Genomic DNA, 12,687 nt, shown 5'->3' with positions numbered 1-12,687 from the left:
CAAATTTACTTGTTAGATTATTTTGACTTTGCTAAGGTGTTGTGATATTTGTGCATCATGAATGAACTACTCACAATTGAAGGGCCATGGCAACTGCAGCCAGAGGTTTGAGATTCAGGTATAATAAGTGAGATTGAATAAAATTATAAGCTGCCTGATACTGATATCTAGCTTCTGAATATCATGTGGCTTCATTAGATTTATTTTAAGTGGAAAATCCATGCTATGAGTGATGCCATTTTTTTTTTCTGCTCTGGCTTTCTGGAAGATACAGCCAAGAGCTGGTTAATAGTAAGATTTTATTTCTGCATAAAGTCTCCTGACATGTTCTTGAGGCCAAGGTATCTTATTTGCTTCAATTTGAATATGTTAGGTGAATCACTGGTCTATATACAAAGGAATGTGGCCCTGTCTTTTTTTTTTTTTTCTTTAGAATATCCTTCCTGTATAAATCACAGAGAAACACATGAGCAATGCAAACATGAGATACATAGTTTTCTTCTTTGACTACCTCCCTGATCCTTCCTCATAGGCAAAAACAAATGGGGAAGAAGACACTTGAGCTCACTTCCCTGGGGCACGATTAACTACCCAGTTGTCCTGCACTGAATCTCTCACATCTCCAGTCCACTTGGGACCCAGAATTTAGGGACGCCATTAGTAAAAAATTACAGGACAAAGAAATTATAGGTGTGGATGGTGCCATGGTTTGTGTGAACGAGGACATCATATCTTGAGGAGATGTGATTGCATAAAAATCATGCTTAATAAAATTACTCTGGGGCCCAGCAGAGGTGACAATCCTGGATTACGAAGTGGAAGTGAGGGTTCTTAGCTTCACTGTAGTAGAAACTTTATTCATGGGCTTCAGGTAATAAAGCCCATATGAGAAATTTGTTTCATCCACCTCTTCTACCTCCTTCCAGGTAAACAATGATTTCTTTTATATTAATCAGATTTTGGTGGTTTATTCTCATATTTTCTTGAAATTATACCTCAACTCTTCTTTTTTACATTGTGTGTACATTAAATGGATTAGGCTGCCTTTGATAACTGCTAAGTGTGAAACAGACTTCTAAACTAGTAAATACTTCTAGGGCATTTAGCTTTATTCTTTCTGATGATATAAATATCATTATGGGTTCTTTTTCTCCATGAGTGATATATACATATATATATATATATATATATATATATATATATATAGTGGGATTTTCATTAGAATAATTTCGCTTTTCACCTGAGTGTGCTTTACTGGAAGTTGCAAAAGGTTTGTGATTCATCAATACCATCTCTATGGTGCAATATTTGCTTGGTTCTAAATGTCCAAGTAGACAAATTCAAACCTGTTATATTATTTCAGAGTTTTATTGTGTTACACTTGTGGATCGTTTTTGAACTATGACTATTCAAGGATTCTGGGAAGTGTGAATCCATGCGATCCAGATATTTGTTTTCCTGTGGATGTAAAAATCAATAAAATTAGGAGCTTCCTGGTATCCTATTTACTTTTTAGGAATAGTACCCCTGAAATACAGTTTTCAGTTTTGACTACTGTCCTCTTAGACAAAGACAGAAAGATGACTTTCTGTCCTGCTACACCAGGGACACATGAAAGCTACACAGACTAACTTCACTGAATCTACCCAAACCCTAATCTACTTTGGCACAAGGTTTTTAAGAAATCCAACCCTGGTTAGACTTTTCAGGATCAAATAAATATATAAGGGGAGTGCCATGGCTTGTGTCATTATGCTAATCCCCAGCATAGGCGCCATTCTTGGGAAAGGATGTAGGAGTGTTCTAGGCTATGCAAAACAGAGCTATGGAAGCAGGTATGATTAAGAGTAAAACACAAATAGTCATTGAAAATTTGTGTAAGAGACTGTGTCAGAGAATGAAAACATGAGGTTGGGCAGTGGTTGCCTAATGACCTGGAAGAAAGGGAATCAAAACAGTCATACTACTAAATGGCAAAATGGGAACTGAAACTACATTGTCATAGAAAAGAATTTATTTTTCATTTCAATATGAAGAATATCAGCCCTATACTTTTGTATCTCTAGCAACTCAAATACCTGGTAGAATGTATTAAGGGCTGCTGGAAGGACTAGAAATGGTAAAAATCCATATGCCCTTTTCCCTAGTGCTGTGGAGAGATCCACAAAATTTTCCTGAGGTGCTCTGCACTGTGTTTTCAGTCTACGGCCCTATACATGGGGATGCATACTGACTGCTACACAAACTGTTGCCTCCAGTTGACTAATGGAACAGGCACAATGAAGGTAAAATGGTAATCCCCATATTAGGGAGTTCCAAGTCCTCAGGAATCCAACTGTACACTTCCTCCAACAACTCAGGCTATTCTATTCTTTGTACCTTGGAAACCTAACATGAGAGACTACTGACAAGATTCCTTGAAACCTTTCTGCAGAAGGTAAACTGAGAGAAGTTAAATGCTGTACTCAGAAGCTGAGTCCTTCATTGTTTTTCAACACAGTTCACTGAGGCATTTTCTAAGTTTATATATATAAATCCATGTGAAGATCAGAATAGACTTGTGACACTTTTGTTGCCATGAATTTAAATACAAGTAGGAGAAAATGTAGGTTGATGATAAGAACAGATAATTTCTCAGATATTGGTGGCTACAATCCAGCTTTGAGAAAATATGTAGAAAGATAAGCCATAAAGAAACTTAAGACTGCAGCTTAGCTTCCTAGTTATAATTATTTACAAGGGAACACAATATTATCTGGAGACCCCAACAAATAAGAAGGCACACCCTGATGGAAAGTCAATAATTCACTATTGAAAAGTCAAGACATTGGCAAAAATAATGCTGGAAGAGACTGAGGAAAATGCAAGGGATACAACCTAACTCTGAAGCTTTACCACCTCCTCAAGAGGTTCTTTCCCACTAAAGGAAATCAGACAGAAAGTAATTGGCAAATGGTGCAAACTTATGGACAAAATTGACATGAGAGAACCTTAGAAATGGGAATGGAATGAACTTACATGTCTGTTTCTTTTCCCCATCTTAAACTTTTCCAGTCCTTTCTTGTGGATACTGAAGCCATGAATTCTGCAATTTCTACTACCTTTCTTGTTTTACTCTAACTCAGAAAAATATCCAAGATATGGGTGTTTCTGGATGACCTACCTGTTCTTTCTCCTCTGAAGTTCCCATGCAAACAGGTATTTCCATAGAAGAATATGCCTTGTCTTCTGATGTGCTTGATAATGCCAAAAAGTGATTTAACTATGTAACAAAGGGATATGATATTCTATATTCTGGATAGAGTGTTGTTGGAACACCTGGGATGCAAGGCATCTAGGTTAGTAAATATGTGCTTTCAAAAACAAAAGGGGACTATGGGAGAACAGCAGTCTCACCTAGTGCTGAAAAAGTACACCCAAATTACAAGAAATCTATATTTTTGGGCAGAAAAAAATAGAGAAATTTAATAAAAGGGACGAATCTCATTGTTATAGTTTACAATAAAGAAAAAACATGGCCATGTATAAAACATATTTTATATCTGTAACTCAAATACAATGTATAGAACCAGTAATTAGAGAAATGTGAAAATAGGCATAATAAAGAAAGTATATTTACCTTATAATTCTCCCATATTACCTTAAGAAAGAAAGAAAAACTTGACAAGGAGGTCAGTCTGTTTATAGATTTGTCCATGATCTGAGAGCAATAAATAAGTCATAATTGGTCTGATACCTGTGGTACACATTCTTGCTACTACATTAACTTCTGTGTCTGAGTAAGCTAATTATTTTTATGTAATAGACTTATGTTCAGCTTTCTTTCCTTTACCTTTAGCTAAGGAGTCAATGTTCCTACTTGACTTTACCTATGTAGGTTTTTAATATTGATTCCCCAGAAATTCAGAGATTTGTTTATTTATTTATTTATTTATTTATTTTCGGTACATGGGCCTCTCACTGTTGTGGCCTCTCCCATTGCGGAGCACAGGCTCCGGAGGTGCAGGCTCAGCGGCCATGGCTCACGGGCCCAGCTGCTCCGCGGTACGTGGGATCTTCCCAGACCGGGGCACGAACCCGAGTCCCCTGCATCGGCAGGCGGACTCTCAACCACTGCACCACCAGGGAAGCCCTTGTTTATTTATTTATTCAGAGATTTATTTACTGTATTCTCTAGGTATTTACAAGAAAACTTAACAAATTGTCTCTGCCTTGATGCTCCAAACTAATTCAATGTTGGTTGATTTATTGATAGCTGCTAATATCTTACCTGTTAGTAAAGAAGATACTTTAGCTTTACTAAATTTCTTTGTCTCCCAAGACATAATGTCTTCCTGAATATGTTGCAGTATTATCAAACTGAAGTCAAATATTTGAGATATGCATTATTGGCCAACAGACAGAGATGGTTGCATCCTGAACTCAGCCTAATATACAAATGAAACAATGTCACACACACACACACACACACACACGTACACACACAAACCTCCACTGATTTTGAGAGTTGGTTGTGGATCCTTGCCTTTTATGAAAAGGCTAAACCTCTCCTGGTATGTTACATGAAACACCAAAATTGTAGTACAGATAAAATCATGAATCCTTTCACATTCTTAGAATAGCTGTTGTTTCTCCATGTGTATTAGTTTTTAACTTTGATAAAACCTTCTACATGTTCTGTTAAAAGATTTAGGCTGCTTCTAATAGCTTATTCAAAAATTAGGCCCTAATTATAGGCATATTGCTTACTTTTCTGTGTTATTGGATTTTGTTGCTCTGGGAATGCAAAGGTATTTACAAGGCATAATAGCAAAAATTCTCCTGATTGAAAGACTCGGGCTTTAATCTTGGAACACAATTTACTTATAGATACCTCATGATGTTACTATTTTACAAGTTTTTAAGATTCATTTCTTACTGTGTTGCCAGGCTAGCTATGAACAAATCTTATTTTCTAATCCTAATACTATTCTGGGCAAGTGTAGCCTCTTGAACCCAGATACTATGTTGCCTTATCCTGACAAAACAGGTTGAATATGACTGTCTCACAGTCACTGATGTAGATATTGGACCTTGGTCTGATTCACCTAATATTCCTATTCCCAAAGCTGACTTAATATTGTTCACTGACCCACAAGAGACTATAATAGTATGTTATGCAGTAGTCAACTCTCATGAGATTTTAGATGTTTCTGTTCCCTCAAACATAAAGTTAGTCCAAGTGGCAATGTCTCCTCTTTCATATATAATTTTATTTATTTATGTTTCTTTTTTCCTCAGGTAGTCTAGCTAAAGGTTTATCAATGGTGTTTATCTTTTACAAAAAAACAACTTAAAAATATTTATATTGTTTTGTCTAGTCTCTATTTCATTTATTTCTGCTCTGATCTTTATTATTTCCTCCCTTCAGTTAAGTTGGAGCTTAGTTTTTTCTTTTTCTAGTTTTTTGAATTGTAAAGTTAGGTTATTTGAGATCTTTCTTTTCTTCTTAATGTAGGCATTTATTCCTATAAAATTCCCTCTTAGAACTGCTTTTGCTTCACCTCATAAGTATGTTGTGTTTCCATTTTCATTTGACTCAAGATATTTTTAATTTTATTTTTTATTTCTTTTATTACTTTTTATTTCTTTTTGTGACCCATTAGTTGTTTAGGCGTGTGTTGTTTAATTTCCACATATTTGTGATTTTTCCAACATTCCTTCTGTTATTGATTTCTAGTTTCATACCATTGTGGTTGGAAAAGACACATGATAATCTCAATAATCTTGATTTTGTTAAAACATGCATTGTGGCCTAACATATAATCTATCCTAGAGAATATTTGTGTACTTAAAAGAATATGTATTCTGAAGCTATTGGATAGAATGTTCTGTATATATTTATTAGGTCTATAGTGATCTATAGTGTTAAGTCTGATGTTTTCTTATTGACTTTTTGTCTGGATTATCTACCTGTTATTGAAAGCGGGTTATTAAAGTCACCTACTATTATTCTATTGTTGCTATTTCACCCTTCACTTCTGTCAAATCTCTTAAATCAGCTATGTGCTTTGATGTTGGGTGTTGGGTGCATATATAATCATAACTGTTACATCTTCTTGTTGAATTGGCCCTTTTATCATTGTATGATGACTTATTTGTCTCTTATTACAGTTTTTTTGCCTTAAAGTCAATTTCACCTAATGTAAATATTGCCATTCCTGCTCTCTTTTGTTGTCATTTGCATGAAATACCTTTTTCCTTCTCACTTTCAGCCTATATATGTACATAAATCTGAGTCTCTTGTAAACAGCATATAGTTGGGCCTTGTTATTTTAGAGGACATTCAGTCACTCTATGTCTTTTGAATCATGATTTTAATTCATTTACATTGAAAGTAATCATTGACAGGTAAGGACTTACTATTGTCATTTTGTTAATTGTTTTCTGTCTGATTTGTAATTCCCTTGTTCCCCTGTTCTCTTGTGGTTTGATAATTCTTTTTGCAGTTATACTGTTTATTTTCTCTTCAACTTTTGTGGATCTAACATAGGTTATTTCTTTTGTGGTTTCCATGAGGCTTGCATTGAACTATCTATAGTTATAATGGTCTGATTTAAACTGATAACAATTTAACTTCAAATGCATAAAAAGCTCTACACTTTTATTTTCCCCCATACGCTCAACTTTATTTATTGATGTTGGATTTTATTTCTGTTTTTAAATTGTGAATCTATTAAAAAGTTCTTGTGGTTATAGTTATTCTTAATAGTTTTGTCTTTTCATTTTTATACTATGTAGCAGGATTAAACTAATTTATACACTATTAAAACTATTAACACTATTCTGTGCTTGTCTATATATTTACTTTTACAAGTGAGATTTTTACTTTAATACACTTTTGTGTTCCTGTTTAGTGTTTATTCATTTCAACTTGAAGAGCACCCTTAAGCTTTTCTTGTAAGGTAGTTGACAAACTCCCTCAATTTTTTATTTAACTGGGAAAGTCTTAATATCACCTCTATTTTTAAAGGACAGTCTTACCAGTTTAATATTCTTGATTGGCAAGGGTTTTTTTTCCTTTCAGTATTTTGAATATATTATTTCTTTCTCTCCTGGCCTACAAGGTTCTTGCAGATAAATCCACTTATAGTCGTGTGTGAATTCCTTTGTGTGTGATAAGTCACTTATCTTTTGCTGATTTCATGGATATCTCTTTGCCTTTGCCAATTTAATTATAATGTGCCTTGGTGTAGACCTCTTTGGGTTCAAGCTATTTGGTGACTCTTAAGCTTCATGAATTCCATTTCTCTCTGCAAATTTGGGGATTTGTCGGCCATTTTTTTAAAAAATAGAATTTTTGTCTCTTTCTCTTCTCCTTCTGGAATTCCCATAATGCAAATATTGTTCCATGTGATGGTCTTCCATACTCCTGTAGGCTTTCTTCTTTTTAAAATTCTTTTCTCTTTTTGTCCCTCTGACTGAATAATTTTAAATGACTTGTCTTCAAGTTCACTAATTCTTTCTCCTGTTTGGTCAAGTGCAATGCTGAAGCTCTCTATTGAAATTTGTAGTGCAATGATTGTATTCTTTAGCTCTAGAATTTCTGTTTGATTTTTTCTTGTTTCTATTTATTAATTGAACTTCACATTTTGTCCATGTATTATTTTTCTGATTTCATTCAGTTGTTTATATGTGTTCTTTTTTAGTTCTCTGAGCTCCTTTAAAACAATTATTTTAAGTTCTTTATCAGGTTGTTGGTAGATCTCTATTTCTTTAGGGTTAGTTATTGTGGCTTTATTAGTTTCCTTTATACAAATTCATTAAAGCAACTCATTAAAGCTTGGCTTCAGAAGAAAGTCATTCACCACTCAGCTCAGCCTGGGATTATGGAAAGGCCAGTTCATGGCACTCATAGACAGGAGAGGCAAACTACCAATACTCTGATGTTGGGTGAGGACACTTGCTGGGATCTGTCGTAGGGGGAGGTGTGAGTTGGGCCTTATAGTTGGACAGGGCTGCACCTGTGTTCTCTGGCTGGGTGGGCTTGGTGGGAGACTCCTTGTTCTAGCAATGCTGGTAGCAAGGGCCCTGGTTGGACAAGGCAATGTTGCTGTTAGGAGCACAAGGCTTCTGTCAAGATCTGCAGTATAAGTTACTGTGAACCCATAAGCTTTTTCCTTGTTCGTAGCTGTCCCCAGGTGGTATACCAATGCCAGTTCCCTCAGTGTTCCATGTGAGCTGAGAGAGAAGTGAGCCTCTCAGACAATGCCTTGAAACCCTGGGGAAGTTGGATGTATGTCTTAGTTTCTCTTTCCCCAACTGGAGAAATCATGGGCCAAAGAGATCCTTCTCAGTGTGTTGTTGTTCCAGCTCAGGGAAGGGGTGACATGTATAAAGTGAAATGTTTATTCTAACCCTTTTTGTTGTAGTTTTCTTGTTTTTTCATGCTCCACTGGTGTACTATATCTAGCCTTACCCCTGTGGTACACTCAGGACAGCATTTTCATCTGTGTACAGTTGCTAAATTGTTTTTCTGTGGGGGAACTAGGGACAGGGATGCCTATTTACCATCTTGCCAATGTTACCTTAGACTAGTCTTTAGTCTTAAAATGAATATCTATGCTGATAATAAATATCTTTATGGTCTGTTAGGCCACCAGCCAACTTTGGAAGAATGGAGGTTTTTAAACGTTGATAGAAACTAAAATATTACATGGGAAATGAATCACCAATGTATTAGAGTCATTGAAAATTCTCTAACAGAATTATATTATTGATTGTAAAATTCATACTCTGGAAAAAGAATTATCTAAAAAAAGAATTTTCAGACCAAGTTGTGAAAAGAGCTACTGAGTTTTGGACTGGAAAAATTAAATGCCCATTATTTCTACCCAGAAACTCCTATTTATAATTTCAGAAATATCTAACTCTATAAGAATTATAAAATTATAAATCAAGGGTAAATAAAAATAACACCATAGGATAATGGGAATTACATGATGGGAATTTTTCTTTACAATATTTCCATTGTATTCTTGGGTGGCTTTTCCATGCCACTGACAGACTCATTCAAACAGAAGGAATATACTGAATATTTTGGAATATTGCAACACTTATAATTCAGTAAATAATACAAAGATGTGTTGTTAGAAAAAAATTATTTACAGGTAACACCTAAGATAAGTCAAGGAAGCCATCTAAAGCCAATGTTACCTGGAATATGGTGGCAAATGGACTTGATCAAGATTAGATCTTTAGAAGGTATCAAATATTTTTAGTAATGTTGAATATGATGTTTAGATGGCCAGACATGTTTCCATAGGCTAAAACTGATGCTCAAGCAGTGAAAAACACCTTTCTAAAGTATATCATCTCAACTTTTGGAATTCCTAAATATCTAGAATCCAATAGAGAAAGTAATTTTATATTTTATAATTTAGGAGCTTTGTAACATCCTACAAGTACTCAAAATTTTCCTACTTTTTATCATTTCTGGACAAGTGGAATTAATGAACCATATCCTAAAATTTATTTGGCTAAATTACATCAAATCACTCACGGTGGCCCAAACCGTTACCATTGGTTTCATTAAAATTAGGTTAACTCCTTCTAGTAAGCAAATATCAAATTTCAATTAGAAGATATTTGAATTTAGGGTTTAAGCCTAACCCATTATCTGATGCAATAAAAAGTAGTCATGATCAAATATAATACTTAAAGAGTTTGCAGGTTTCCCTGGACTTATTTTGCCAGATGCTGGAAAAATTTCCCTGAGGAGGTATGTCATCAATATTGAACAGGAGACCTGGTATATATCAAATTGTTCCCATATCAGACTGATGGTCATCACACCAGACCGAATCCTACCAGGTTTGTTAATAATTCACATCAAGGTTTGTTGATAATTCACATCAAGGTGAAGAAGAAACCCAAGTAGATGCATGCTTCTCTTGTGAGACCAACACCTATGATTGAGCGGGCCACAATTTCCATTAAGAACCTTAGGGTTAAATCCTCTAGATAGCAATTTAAAATAATATGCAGGCTGAAGAAAAAGTTTGTCTAATGGACAGACAGTAGGAGACATAGATTGTTGTGTTACTTCTTAATTACCTTGACCATTATAATTTTGATACTTATTCTATTTTATATCAGTTGAACATGAAGCTTATAGTATTAGACCTTCTTCCTTTAAAAGTGAGTATATTAACCTCAGGGAATTTTGAATTGAATACAAATGTTCTGAATATGGAGTGAGGACTCAAGAAACACATATTTTGTCATAATACTTCAGATCCTTCAATTGGATAGCTTAAATTTAAAAGAATGAAACCCACAGACAATCTATTGATCTATTTACCCAAATAAAACAATCTTAAATATCACCCTTTGTGTTATTGAATATACTAATGGGAAGAAATTTTTAACCAGTCAAACTAAATACAAGTATATTCAAATTAAAAGTCCCTGAACAATAACACAAAACTCCAACTGCTCGCTATATTATATAACCATTGGAGCCCAGTTTGACAAAACTGAAATGAATGTACAATGAGGAAGACATGTACCACCCCAAATTATATAGCATAGTTCCTTTAAAAGTCCCAAAATATAGTGTCCCATTAAAAATAAGCCTATCTTATTTAGAACTCAGCAATCTCCTGTCTCCATACTTAAGGTTTCTAGGGTCAATAAATGGACTATTGTTTTTAATATTACTACCTCTAATTTGAGTCATTTCAACTCAATTCTACTTGTATGCAATAGGCTTTATGACTATGAAAAGTTTTTACACGAATATTAAAATGTGTCATGATCAAACTAAAAGAGATTTACTAAATACCATATTTATAGGTAAATAGAAGCTGGGACAACAATTGCAAACTCTATTGATATAGAAATATGGACAAACATACTTAGTGCCTTGGGACAATTGCAGAAAGATGTAACTCAGAGGCAAACAGGGTGGAATCAAAACGTAATACAGAATACAACTATAGAGAAAATTGAAAATGGAACTGAGAAAAAATTTGGAATTGGACACCCAGGAATGAAACCCTGCTGCAAAAAACATGTACCTAAATATTTTTCACAAGCCTTCACTCATATAACTGAACAATTAGTTATTCAACAATTGCAATGTACACTTACTAGTACTGAAATACAAGATTGCACATACTTAGAACAACAGTTAGATTTGGGCGTGTTATTATATATGGAGAGATTAAATAATGTTGTAAAAAGATTAATCATAGAAGAGCTGAAACTTGGCAATTGCAGACTGAAACTTCTGAAAACAAAACTACTAAAACTAACTTCACTAAAAAACATAAGTTTTCTCCTATACATATGTGAAACTAATATGTTAGATGGGTGCCAGTCCTTCAAGGAGATATATTTGAATTGAGACAATGGAACCTTAAGAAAAACACATGTGTCTAAATAAATCAATCTATGTGCTTATAAGTAAAGAAAAATTGTTCACCTATTAAGCTTTGTTTAATGATTTATAATTCCTAATAATGTTGCACCTTTGGGTTCTATCCTTCACTCTTTTTCTCTCTTTACATATTACAGTAAGATATACTGCTAAGAGTTACACCTTCTCATTAAGTGACAAATGACAGCCTTACTCATAAATTCATTCCAAATAGATCACTGGACTAGAGAAGTTTCACCCTATAACACTTAGACTTATTCATTTAGTCAGCCTGAATATTGATATGGGGTTCTTATGGGGTTCTCAAAAAAGTTCTTATTGATTGACTGATCTACTTGATGTAATCTTATGACAAAATCTTTGCTTATTATTTGAATTTTATATGATTAACAGTTAAGAAAAATTTTGTTAACTGGCATATAGATCAATGTTCAATACTCATCTAGGTCTCTATAATGACTAGACCAATATTTATATAATATTGAATGGGATCCTAATAATGTCTTGCTGCTTTAGGGCCATTGAATAACTTTTAATAAATGAAAATTCTGCCAACATAGATTAAAATGTGAAATTCAATAATTTTCTGTTTCTATTAACCCTAAGTTGATTATATTAATGAGAAAACCCATATATAAATTTCAGTGCCTGAATATCTTGTTAATGCATTATTTTCAGCATAATGATGTATGTGCTATGAATGATGGAGGCTGCCTGGAACTGAATACTATTTCCAGTAACCTGATACTTGATTTGTAAACTCCAAGTTTCAAGTGGATTCAGGTGTGTCATTTTAGGAGAATTCATATGCAATAGACAATGCCAAATGTTACCAGTATGGCATCTTTTGATATATAGATAAAGGATGATAATTGGGATGCTCTTGTGTTTTCCTGACACGTGCTGAGTGGTTCTCCAAAGAAACCTGTATTCTGTGTCATTCTTGTGTAGGGCTGTCAATAACCTACAACCTCTATACTAGGTCATTTTCTGAGTATTTATCATATTGCTCCATTAAGGAAAAACTTTCAAGAGCCATGTTCCATGAAAGACTTAGTTCTATATTTTGATATTTGTCCTACTCCTGTACACTTAAATAATGAGTACAGAGGAAGAGCATGCTTTGACCTGCAGCCTTGGAGAATTAATGTGAGTCAGGTACCTACCACTGAATATGTCAATATGTCAGTCCAAATTGGTACCATAATTGGCTGGTACATATATTCGGGTCCAAGTGTATATATGTGTGTGGAAAGCCAGGGCTT

General features: G+C 34.3%; 1 non-coding gene across 1 annotated transcript; it reads left to right on the top strand.

The window, feature by feature from the left end:
• Window positions 1–711: 711 nt before the first annotated feature.
• On the top strand, window positions 712–787 carry LOC132489752 (small nucleolar RNA SNORD115). The gene has a single exon (XR_009532129.1). It is a non-coding gene; the product is annotated as a small nucleolar RNA SNORD115 (small nucleolar RNA).
• The last annotated feature ends 11,900 nt before the right edge of the window (window positions 788–12,687 follow it).

The sequence above is a fragment of the Mesoplodon densirostris genome, chromosome 4 (genome assembly GCF_025265405.1).
Source record: "Mesoplodon densirostris isolate mMesDen1 chromosome 4, mMesDen1 primary haplotype, whole genome shotgun sequence".
NCBI classification, from domain to species: Eukaryota; Metazoa; Chordata; class Mammalia; order Artiodactyla; family Ziphiidae; genus Mesoplodon; species Mesoplodon densirostris.
Note: the sequence above shows the minus strand (reverse complement) of the source record. Positions and strands in the feature narration are given on the sequence as shown.